This window comes from Nelumbo nucifera, chromosome 1, assembly GCF_055504915.1.
Source record: "Nelumbo nucifera cultivar China Antique chromosome 1, China Antique-T2T, whole genome shotgun sequence".
In the NCBI taxonomy this organism is placed as follows: domain Eukaryota; kingdom Viridiplantae; phylum Streptophyta; class Magnoliopsida; order Proteales; family Nelumbonaceae; genus Nelumbo; species Nelumbo nucifera.
This window is the reverse complement of record NC_142649.1, coordinates 184,325,983-184,338,549: the sequence shown is the minus strand read 5'-3', so window position 1 is coordinate 184,338,549 and position 12,567 is coordinate 184,325,983. Positions and strand designations below refer to the sequence as shown.

At 38.5% G+C, this 12,567-nt stretch overlaps 1 pseudogene; it reads right to left on the bottom strand.

The window, feature by feature from the left end:
• Positions 1-262: 262 nt before the first annotated feature.
• On the bottom strand, positions 263-12,373 carry LOC148804243 (BAHD acyltransferase DCR-like; annotated as a pseudogene).
• Positions 12,374-12,567: the final 194 nt, after the last annotated feature.

The window sequence follows — 12,567 nt, the reverse complement described above, 5'->3', positions numbered from 1 at the left end:
AAAAATGCACTAAGAATTCCATCTAATTCTCTTTATCAACCATCCAAACATTGACAATAAAATGAATAATCCCAAATTCTAGATTCTTCTAAACAATCACCAACTTTTTTAAATAGAAGAGGCTGATTTTGGGACTGTTCATTTTTTTTTCAACGTTTGGATGGTTGATAAAGAGAATTAGATGGCATTCAAAGGGCATTTCTAACTTTTCAAATATCACTTAACGGCTGATTAACGGACTGGTTAATGACAGGTGCTGGATTGTTACATTTTGAAAATTCGGATGCTGGATTGTCGCATTTTAAAGTTCGATTGGAGACCAAATTGTCATTTGAGCCAAAGTACAAGGTACTGATTGAGAATTTTTCCTAAAAGAATTTTTCCAGATTTGCTCATTACAAAGGGCACCTCACACGCACATCCTACCATGCATTGGAAATATCTCCTCCGAGACCGGATCTGCTCCTCACACAGGGCACCTCACATTGACCTCATGCATCGTAGGATGGTACACCATCCCATCAAACTTGTTGTTCAATCCACTCCTCATAGTCCCTGGCTTCCCCCACCCGAATTCCACCCTGTAGACTTGAAACCTTAGCAAGCTCTCCACTACCACGCAATTCACTCCCGTAGGGGTGCGCATTCGGTTTATTCGGTTAAAAATCGAACCGAATAAACCAAAATTTAAAAAACCGAATTAAAAAATAAAAGCCAAAACCGAAATTTAGAAAAACCAAAATAACCGAAACTGAAATTTTCGGTTCTATTTTTGGTTAAAACCGAATTTTAATAGTTATTGATCAAAGTAATTCTCTGGCATGGGTGGGCTGACCCTTTTCTGGCAACCGACGAAGACGGTGAACACAGTGTAGTCCTTCAGCTTGAGGTTGCGTGCACATGTGATGGTCCATCATAAGTGGGTTACAAAGGATTTGAAGGTGGAGGAAGTCTGAGATCCAAGGATTGGAAGGTGGAGAAAGACTGAGATCCACTGGATAGATTGGAGTTGTTGGCATCGGATTTGATTTTGTCGATGGTTGACTCAGAGAACCGGAATATCCTCTGTCTAAGGCGTAGGCCTGGGTTCATATCAGCAACGAAGAGTATGGATGTTGGTAAGTCCAGCTTCAGGCGGATGTCTCTTACTTTGGTACGGTGGTGGAAGGGTTGAACGGAAATAGTTTTGGAACCATGGTAGATCTCGGCCTAGGAGCTCATGAAGTTCCATGTCGAGTCGTGACCGTCTACTTCTAGCACTGCATGATTGAATGCACACCTAATGGCTAGTCCATCTCCCAACTTGGTGAACTGCACACAATTAGCTAGTGAGATAGCGATTATAGATTACAGATTACAGAGAGTATGCTAGTTTTTGGAAGTGTGGTATAATTGATGGTGCATGATAGAATACCTGAACAGCCAACAGTGGACGTTGGAGGCACTCTAAGTTGAGGATGTCCGAGTAGGGAACAATCTCCTACACCCAAGTTGGTGTGACTCCTCTTGTTCTAGTTCTGCAATGCCGACGTCCTCTCCCACCGCCTCCACCATCTCCACCCCTACATTCAGGGGCGGAGCTAGGGGTGGCGGAGGGGAGCCATGGCCCCCCGACGCCTTCAAAATTCCCATAAAATCTATTTAAGTTCTACTTATATTTCGGCTCTTTTACCCATGTTTGCTAGCTTTTCCTAGGTTTTGGCCCCAGTTTGAACTAAAGAAATAGAAAAACAAATATGAGAGAATTGACTTCAATGAGTTGGAGCATTGAAGCTAATGGTATTTATAGACTTCAATGAAGAGTTTGGATCATACAATGACATGTACGAGATAACAATAGAAAACTAGATAGAGTACAAGATGGATCATCTTGATCTTGATTTACAATCCTTATCCTTGTCTTTCTTAGAGTCTAGACTGGTTTTGGATTGGTTAGGAGATCTAGATCTGGTAGAATAACCTCCAAGCGGATTATCTCCAAATCTGGTTCGGTTAGGATAAGTTCCATGAGGATTATCTCCAATATGCCCCCTCAAGCTGAACATCTGTATGTGAAGCTTGGATTGGAGAAGAGTGAACCGTGGTGTGGCAAGAGGTTTTGTCAGCTACTTGATCTTCAGAGCAAAGATACCGCAAGGATAATTTGTTAGCCACGCAAAGATCTCGTAGGAAGTGAAAATCTACTTCCACATGCTTGGTTCAAGCATGGAAAACCGGATGAGAAGCAAGGTAAGTAGCACCAAGATTGTCACACCATAATGTGGGAGTGGAGATTGGAAACCCAAGATCAGTCCAAAGAGACTGAATCCACAAAACCTCAGTTGTAGTATTGGCAAGAGACTAAAATTCAGACTCTGTGTTGGAATGAGTTACAATATGTTGCTTCTTAGAGCTCTAACTTATGAGGTGACGACCCAAATAGATAGCAAAGCCACCCATAGACCGGTGATCATCTGTAGAGCTGGCCCAGACAACATTTGTGAAGGCATTCAGTAGAAGAGAAGTAGAGGATGCAACAAAATGCAGACTATGATCTAGGGTTCCCTTAAGGTAACACAGGATGCATTTAACAATAGACCAATGTTCATTAGTCGGGGTTTGAAGAAACCGACAAACCTTGTTGACTGAGAAGGAGATATCTGATCTAGTGAGAGTGATGTATTGCAGTGCACCAACAATACTCCGGTATTCAGATGGATCTAAGAGATGTGTGTCTGACGTCTTGCTTAGTCGAGTAGATGCTGCCATCGGAGATGTGCAGGGTTTTGCGCCACCAAGTTTGGTGCAATGCAACAAGTCCAGAATGTACCATTTTTGTGATAGATCAAGACTATCAGAGGTCCACTATGCTTCGATCCCAAGAAAATAATGCAATGTGCCAAGATCCTTGACAGGAAACACTGCAGAGATCTGCTGAAGGAGAGATGAAATAGCAGATGGAGAATTGCCGGTAACAATGATATCATCAACATACACCAAGATGTAAACAATAGTAGACTTACTCTTGTAAATAAATAAAGAAGGATCAGCCATAGAGTTGCGAAAACCTAACTGAAGAAGACTGGAAGTCAAACAAGAATACCAAGCACGAGGGGCTTGTTTGAGCCCATACAGGGCCTTCTTCATCTTGCAGACATAGTCTGGATAGTCAGGATGTTCGAACCCCCTGGGTTGGCGAACATAGATGTCCTCTGCTATAAGCCCATGAAGAAAAGCATTATTGATGTCTAGTTGCTGCACAGACCACCGATGAGTAGTAGCAAGCAATGTTCAAAATATCGATACGCCGGTAGGGGCGTATCGGGCATTTCGATACTTGTTTTTTTTACTTTTTTTTTTATTTTTCTTCAAAACTGGACCCCTCCATCCCCTGAACCAGTCAAACCCCCGATACACCCATTGTAGGGGCGTATCAAAAGGGTCCCAGAATGATACGTATCGGCCGATACGGTCTGATACATAACGATACTTTGAACCTTGGTATCAAGAGCTAAAATGGTGCGAATAGTTATTGGTTTGACTACCGAACTGAAGGTATCAGTGAAATCAACACTAGGTACCTGATGAAAACCTTGGGCAACAAGTCTGGCCTTGTACTTCTCCAAAGAACCGTCTGACTTCCTCTTAATTTTATATACCCATTTAGTACCAACTACATTCATGGAAGAATGATAAGGCACGAGATCCCATGTTTGATTTTTCAAAAGAGCATCGAACTCCAGCTGCATAGCCAACCTCTATTGGGAAGACTTGGCTGCTTCTATATAGGAGTGGGGCTCCATTTCAAAAGAGAGAGAACTAAGTAAAGCGGCTAGAATGGGATACCGAGTGGTGAAATGTAATCGAGCAAGGAAAGTGCCATCTATAAAACGAGTGGTCATGGAATGCTGTTGAGTGGGTGGTGGTACAACTGGTGTATGAGCCAACAAGTCCTCCATCGTACTGAAACGCTGCTGCTTGTGAACAGGAGCTTGTACGGGAGAAGAGTTCGTAGCCGAACTGGAAGCGGCACTATCAGGAAGTGGTGCTGCAGGTGGCGGCTAAACTGAAGAGGGAGATACCTGAGATGCTGGAATATGTGAAGGTACATGTAAATAGAATCTCGGTTGAGCTATACTGGTGGGCAATGGAGCCGGAGGAATTCCAGGAAATAAACCTTCATCGAGTACCACATGGCGGGCAATAAATTCTCAACCTATCGATGGGTGCAGGCATCTGTACCCTTTATGAGAGTGACTGTATCCAAAGAAGATGCATTGCAAAGAGTGATACTGAAACTTATGGGCATTGTATGGTTGCAAAAGATGATAATAGGCACACCCGAAACACTGTAGCATAGAGTAGTCAGGGTTCCTCTGAAACAACATATGAAAATGAGATGAACCTTGCAAAGTGGCAGACATGAACCGATTAATCAAGTATACATCTATCTCAGCTGCATCGGCCTAGAAGGAGAAGGGGAGCTTGGAGGTAGCCAATAGAGCGAGAGTGGATTCAATAATGTGGCGTTGTTTTCTCTCAACTGTATTGTTATGCTCATGTGTGTGTGGACATGACACCTAATGGGAGATACCCTGTGAATCAAGATAAGAAGAGAGCTTGCAATACTCCCCTCCCCAATCAGATTGAAAAGCATGATTTTTGGAGTTGAAGAACAATTCAACATGTTGCTTAAATTTTAAAAAGACCTCAAAATATCAAATTTTAGTGCTAAAGGATATATGCAAGAAAATTTTGAATAATCATCAAGAAATAACACATAATAAGAATACCCTTTATTAGACTTAGCTGGGGAAGGACCCCACACATTAGAAAAAACTAGTTCCAACGGACTCTGAGACCTAGATGAAGATAAAGGTAAAGACAATCGACGACTCTTACCTATTTGATAGGATTCACAAACAAATAAATTAGAATTTTGACCAGAATATGGTAAACCATATTGAGAGATGACTTGCTGGACTGTACGAAGTGCTGCATGACCAAAACATTGATGCGAACCCTGAAGGTTTTTCCGTTCACCAACAAGAGCAGAAGTACAACCCTCGTCTATTGACCTCTCAAAGCAAGATTTTCCCCGTATAGTCTTTCACAAAGCAACAATCACGGTGAAACTCAATAAATACATCGTTGTCCTTTGTAAACTTGCTAACAGACAATAAATTTTTGTAGATTGTAGGAACATGACATATATCAGTCAAAGTGAAAGCATGCTGATTAAAGAGAAGATGAAGAGCCAATATATTTTATTTGCAAACCTTGGTCGTTACCCACTCTGACCTGATCTGAACCCTAGTATTTGGACCGAATTTGGATGTTATCAACATTGAATGTCATGTGATGTATTACACCAGAGTCCGGATACCATGTTGGATCAAATGAAGAATTACCGTTGTAGGAAGGTGCAGTGAGACTATTGTAGGCGGTAAGTTCATAATTTTGACCACTGTTATTTGCAAAAATGTATTCCGCCTTCCTACAAGTGAGCGCACCATGTCCTGGTTTGTTGCAGATCTGGCAGATAATCGGAAGTACCTTACCTCATCCACCATTAAAGAATTGATTATGGTTGTAATTTTGTTAAGAATTATAATTCTGAAAATTTTGTTGTTAACCTCGCCCTCGACCTTTATCGCGGCCATACATATTTTGAGAATTTTTTTTGTTAATTTTGGAATCCTGTATTGTTTTTCGGTTTCACTCCAACTAGAATATATAAAACCAAATCAGATTTATGAACAGGTTCAGCAACAATAGACAAACTGTCCGCTATTGATTTTGCTTTTTGAATGTAAGCAGAAATAGATAAAGACCCATTCTTTAAACTGTGCAACTGCTTCCTAAGTTGCAGGATGTGAAATCTAGCATGGGTTGAGTAAGAAGTAGCAAGAGAGCACCATACCTCTGTTGAAGTCAAAAATTCCACAACTTGGGCCATGACACTTTTAGTAAGAGAAGAAATTGACCAACTTAGAACAAGTTGATTAGTATCATACCATTTGACATATTCTAGATTCAAAATACTCCCTTCGCCTACTAGATCAAGTATCATCTTTAGTGAAGGTTGCTTTTTCCCTTCAACAAGATCCATCAGATGGTGATGTCAGAGTATAGGAAGGAATTGCGCACGCCATAGTAGGTAGTTGTCACTACCTAGCTCGATGGAGAGGTAGTGCGCCACGTTCTGAAGAGAAGGATTCAAAGATGTCGATCATGAAATATTCAAACCAGCATCGACATTGGTTTGGTTGCCATTGCTCCCTTGAGAAAATCCATCAGTTTTGATACCAAGTTTGAACTAAAGAAATAGAGAAATAGATATGAGAGAATTGACTTGAGTGAGTTGGAGCAATGGTATTTATAGACTTCAATGAAGAGTATGGATCATATAATGACATGTACAAGATAACAATAGAAAACTAGATAGAGTACAAGATGAATCGAGTCCAGATCTCCTGCCCATAGCTTCCTACCCACATCACTACCAATGTCACCAATTTTGGACACATGTCCAATAGCATGTGCTCTTCTTCACATGTGCAGAGAATTGCATGTGAAGTAATGAGGATGTAATGGGACGAACGTCAACTCCATCCTGTCAAAACCCAGATTTCACCCATTAACCCAACTAATATTTTTACCTAAAAAAAATTACTTTCCCCTTCCCAACAACCCTAATAGTGTTTCGTTCTCTCCATTCATTCTTTACAGGTACTGTTCCAAGAAACTTTACAGGCAACTAGGAACCAACAGCCAGCGACGTGCTCATTGACATCTTATTCTCTCCGTACTCCACCGATTAACCTTCTTCTTCTATTCTCCACAACGTCCTGTTCCAAGAGATTCCACCACATCCAACATCCAGCAATCGAGGACGTGCTCACCGACATCCTATTCTATGAATACTCCTCCTCCATCGCTTAGCCTTGTTTTTCTTATCTCCAACAGTAGTGTGTCCTCTTCCCAAGTACAAGAAGAAAACTCCGATGGTTAATCAACTTCAAATGGTATGTGAGTTTCTGTTTTTTTTTTTTATTCTTCAGCTCTAATTGAAAATTGGAAATATTTATTTATTCTTGACTATGACCTAAAAGAGCTTAGGAAGACGATTTTTTAATAAAACATTTGTCTACTCTCCATTATGACATAGAAGAGCTTAACATGAAAGACTATTTATTTAATCTTTAATAAAATATTTGATGATTGTTTAATAAAACTAATGTCACAGGGGTTTCAATTTTGAATTTAATAAAATATTTAATTCATTAATTATTGCATCTAGTTTTAGTTTTATGCATTTGTAAATATATTTGAAAATTTGGGTGGACAGAATGCATATTTACTTTAATTTTCCCCTTTGTTCAAATGGTGTGGGCATTCTTTAATATTTTTTTATTAAAATTCTTATAATATAGGAATCAAGGTTTGTGGTCCCCTCTATTACAATGATTATTCATCTCTATGCTCACCAATTTTTAATCTTTTACTTAGAAGGAGAAACTAATCCAAATAGAAGTTTTTGGTTCACTAGGGTGGGTGGCTTGCCTTTCTATATTATGTACCAAACAATTTACATTATTTGGCCCCTTTATATGTCCCAAGTCAACATTGGACAATATGAGATTAAAGACAATACAATACAGAAATGACCCCTTTACATATGGTGTTGAATGTTAATCCTAAAATTTAGATTCCAAAGTCTGTTTAGATGGTATCACAAAGTCCTAATCCAATTGGAGCTGATTTCCTAGTTAAGACATTACTTAAGAAGAAAGACAAATCTTATTTTATAAATAATATTTGAAATGGAAAAAACTCACCCTGAAAAAGAGAGAAACACATGACCATTTGAAAATTGATTTTCTAGCTTAAAAAATAACAAAAAAAAAACTACAAATATAATGGTTTCAATATCAAGTTAAGTATCATTACACAAGACAACCTTTAAACACATCAAGGTTACACAAAAAAAGAAGAACAAAGTCAAGATCGTCATTCTTCGAGTGTGTCCTTGTGCTCATTGTATCATATCCACTTTTGCTTCCAATGCCATAAACTTTGGTTTCTATTGCTTTTGCTTCCATCAAATTAGCTTGTCGGGCATTGATGCACATTCCTCTCAAGTCCCAAAGATGCACATACATCTTTAATTGACAACTAATAACAAGGAAAGGAGACAATGAACCCTCTGTGAGATAAGGTCATAAGAGATTAAAGTATCTTCACCTGCATTGTAACTTGTAAGCAAATATTGATCAAGTTTGATATGACGGAATAAAAGAAAGAATGGAAGATTTAAGATTTTAACAAGTAGAATTTCTTGAACGTACATGTGCCAAATTCATTATTTCTACACTTTTGGAATTTTTTAATGTGCACGTGCCAAATTCATTTTAAACTGAAACATGATTAATCTAGTTGAACATCCCCTGTTAAGACCAGACTAGCTCCTCTAGTTGTGACCTTGATATTATTCCAGGACAATCCAAGACGCATCTCCAAATAAGCTTCAGTAATTAATGATTACTTCCTGTTAGCATGTTGGTTTTTGATGTAAACTCTCCATGGATGTAAAACTAAAGAAGATGCAAGTCTCCCTCAAGTTTTATAAAGAATTAAGTTCCTTTTACCTATAAGTGTATCAATTAAATTAACTTAATAGTAATCCAATAGGACCATAGGATCATCAAGATACCCTTAGCAAGTTGAGGAAAATGAAAATGAATTCCAATGTGGATTGTATCCTCAAGCAACTAAACAAATATGATAAGTCATTTTGCTTTTATTGTCATCTAAAGAAAATTTGCGCTCTCAGGTCCCAGACTAAACATTGTCTTGATACCCTTGATTTGGCTACGCCGTCATCAAACTCATTGACACTCCTTGGAATCCATTTGAACGAGCAGTTCAGATTTCTCCCCAATAACTGAGCTCCACTAACCATAAACCTGAATTTCCAAGGCACTACTTTTGTACACAAGTACACAACCAAGAGATGAAAATTTGACTACAAGTCCCCTCAACAATTAAATTTCTCCAATTGTTCACTGCTACTAGTTATAAATCATTCAACCATAATAAATTAAACTAACAACAAAAATGAAATAACTAGCATCCCAACATAAAACATTGAAGAGAGAGAGAGACTCACAATGGTGTTGAGCTGCCTTATGAAGCTTGAACTCCTTATGAAGTAATTAGGAAGCAAGTCTTGGGAAAACGTAGTGACAACTGACAACCCATATAATAAAACTCTTTGCTCGAACTCCACAAAACTGATCAGTTGCAGGATATCAACCATATCATAGCTTTAAGTCCTGTATTTGGAATGTCGTGCAATAATACAAGAAAATCATCAATATGGGAAAAAATAATATGAGAATAAATTGAGGAGATTACAATGCCTAGCCAGAAGAAAATAGAAAATAAGTGAATCAAATAAAACAGAGCATAACTATCGGTGAGAACCTGATTGGAAGAACTATAAGAAAATAATGCTCAATTTTTTCTTGTATTGGTTGAGGTTACTTAACCACCAGTGTGTCGGTGAGCACGTCCTCGATTGCCGGTTGCCAGTTGCCAGATGCTGGATGTCGGTGGAGTCTCTTGGCACAAGACGTTATGGAATAGAAGAAGGTTAACCAATGGAGTATAGAGAGAATAAGATGCTGGTTGCCAGCTGCCTATGAAGTTTCTTGGAACAGTACGCTGTAGAGAATGAGTGGAGAGAACAAGACACTATTAGGGTTCTTGGGAAGGGGACACACTGTTGTTGGAGATAAGAAAAACAAAGCTAAGCGATGGAGGAGGAGTATGCATAGAGTAGGATGTCAGTGAGTACGTCCTCGATTACTGGATGCCGGATGTAGGTGGAATCTCTTGAAACAGGACGTTGTGGAGAATAAAAGAAGAGGGTTAACCAGTAGAGTACGAAGAGAATAAGATGCTGGTGAGCACGTCGCTAGTTGTTGGTTGCTAGTTCTCAGTTGCCAGTTGCCGGTTGCTTGTGAGTTTCTTGGAATAGTACCTGCAAAGAATGAATGGAGAGAACGAAACATTATTAGGGTTGTTGGGAAGGGGAAAGTAATTTTTTTAGGTAAAAATATTAGTTGGGTTAATGGGTGAAATCTGGGTTTTGATAGGATAAGTCCGTCCCATTACATCCTCTTTACTTCACATGCACTTCTGCACATGTGAAGAAGAGGCACATGTTATTGGACACATGTCCAAAATTGGTGACATGAGCAGGGATGTGGGTAGGAAGCTGTGGGCAGGAGATTCGGACTCAGATGGATCATCTTGATCTTGATTTATAGTCCTTATCCTTATCTTTCTCAAAGTCCAGGATCTGGTAAGATAACCTCCAAGAAGAATATCTCCAAAGCTGGTTTGATAAGGACAAGTTCCATGAGGATTATCTCCAATAGCCCCTATCTATATTTTCTAGGTTTTAGCCCTCTCAATAAAAAAATCCTAGTTCTGCCCCTGCCTACATTCTCCTAGTTACACTCCACCCTTAACACCCCTTCCTCATCCTTCACCAGTTTCCTAGCCAGCGGAAAGAACTCTTCCAGAACTAACCCCAACCCTTCCTTTAATGTCGTCATCACGACTCCTCAAAATCTATCCCTTTATACACCAATAACTTCTAGTTGTAGAATATGGTCAGGTAGGGAAGATCAAATGTGACCAAGGGGCATTCCCGTTTCCCCACAAGCTTGGGGATGGCTGTAGTACTCTTGTTAAGGACCTTGACTTTGGGTTTCTTCACCACCATCACCTCCACCACCTTGGTCCCATTTTCAGTTTCATGGTTTATGTTGAAACTCAAGAAAAGGAAACTCTTTGCACTGAATATTCCTTATGATTGAAAGCCAATTGTCTTAGAAGAGGATTAATGCAACTGTTTTGCTTACAATTTTATTCGTTCATTTTGATATATACCAATACTAGCAGGGACCCGTGCAATGCATGGGAAAATCTAAAGGATTAAAACTACTAATTAATTGATAAATTAATAATCAAAATTTGTTGTTAATTAACTAAAAATATTTAAAAGTTATTGTTAATATTTAAAATTTTAATAATTGTATTTTTTATTTAATGATGATTTGCAAAAAAAATAATTATTGTTAATATAATATGAACAAATATTTTTCAATAAATTTAATTTTATTAATCATTTGTAGTAATTTTAATAATTGTTACTATTTTCATTATTTTTAAATAAAATTTTGGTTGACTTTAAATAAATAAAAATTACTACAAAAGTTAACATGTTTATTAATTTCAAGGTGGGGCATCCATCATTCTTCCCGACCCGTAGTTAAAACACTCTACCCCATCCCCACCCGTCCCCAGTGTCAGGCAGGGTAAGGGCAAGGCATCCACTCCCCGCAGACCTGGCAAAAAGTTAACCCAACCTGTGAACCCAACCCAATCCAACTTGAAAAAACAGGGTTAGGGTTTCATACTTAGCTACCCGAATGTGAAAATGACCTGACCTGAACCGGAAAAAAAAAACTGGGTTGGGTTGGGTCATGGGTCAACCCACTGACCCGATTGTCAAGTCTAATTGGGATTATTTATGCATTGTTAGAAGTTTCCACTCTTTAATTTTTTCTATTTAGTCTTTATTTTTTATTGTTTACTTTTTAAATTGTTAAGTGTTCAAGTTTTTTATTTTATATTTGGAATTTTAAGGTTAATTCTTTTAATTTTGACATTTTTCATGTAATTTTTCTTTATATTTTTTTTAAATTTCAATTATTTTTTGGAATGACCTGAATTGACCCATGGGTCAACCCTAACCCCAACATTTAGGGTTAGGGTCTAACATTTGACAACCCAACCTGAAATCAACCCGAAATACCTTGACCCAACCCAATTGCTAGGTCTAACTCCCCGTTAAGGACGAGGAATCCTCAAATTTCCCTACCTCGTCCTCAATGTCGGGCAAGTTCAGGGCAAAGCACCCACTCCTCATCAAGGTTGGGAAATCCTCGAATTTTCCCCACCCCGTCCCTTGTGTTGGGTAGTTTCAATGCAAAGCACCCACTCCCCATCAACCAAATATTTAATTTGATGACATAAATGATCAAAGGGATATACTGATTATCAACCACATGGTAAATTTCTAAAAGTACAATCAATTGTCTTTAATTTTCAAAAATGTAATTTTATGAAAATTTTGGAAAACTTATTACATTTGTGTAATTTTGGACATGTATTCAAATTTATTTTTAAATGACTTACTTACATAATTACACTAATTTATCTTATATTTTCTAATATAAACTAATCAATCATTTCCTTTTCCAATATTATACTAATTTATCTTAATAATATGTATAATTATTGGTTCAAAACTGGTCACAACTTTAGTACCTTCCCCCTTGGCGTCACTATCCACATTAGATGCCAGAATAAGATCTTTGGAAGCGTCCATAACTTTCAGCTCGCTGATAGGACGATTCGGGAGGGTAGCTGCAAGAAGCTTGCATAACTTGAAGCCCTTCCTTACAAAGGGCACCGCAAAATCAATCTTCTTGGCTTCAAACTCCAAGG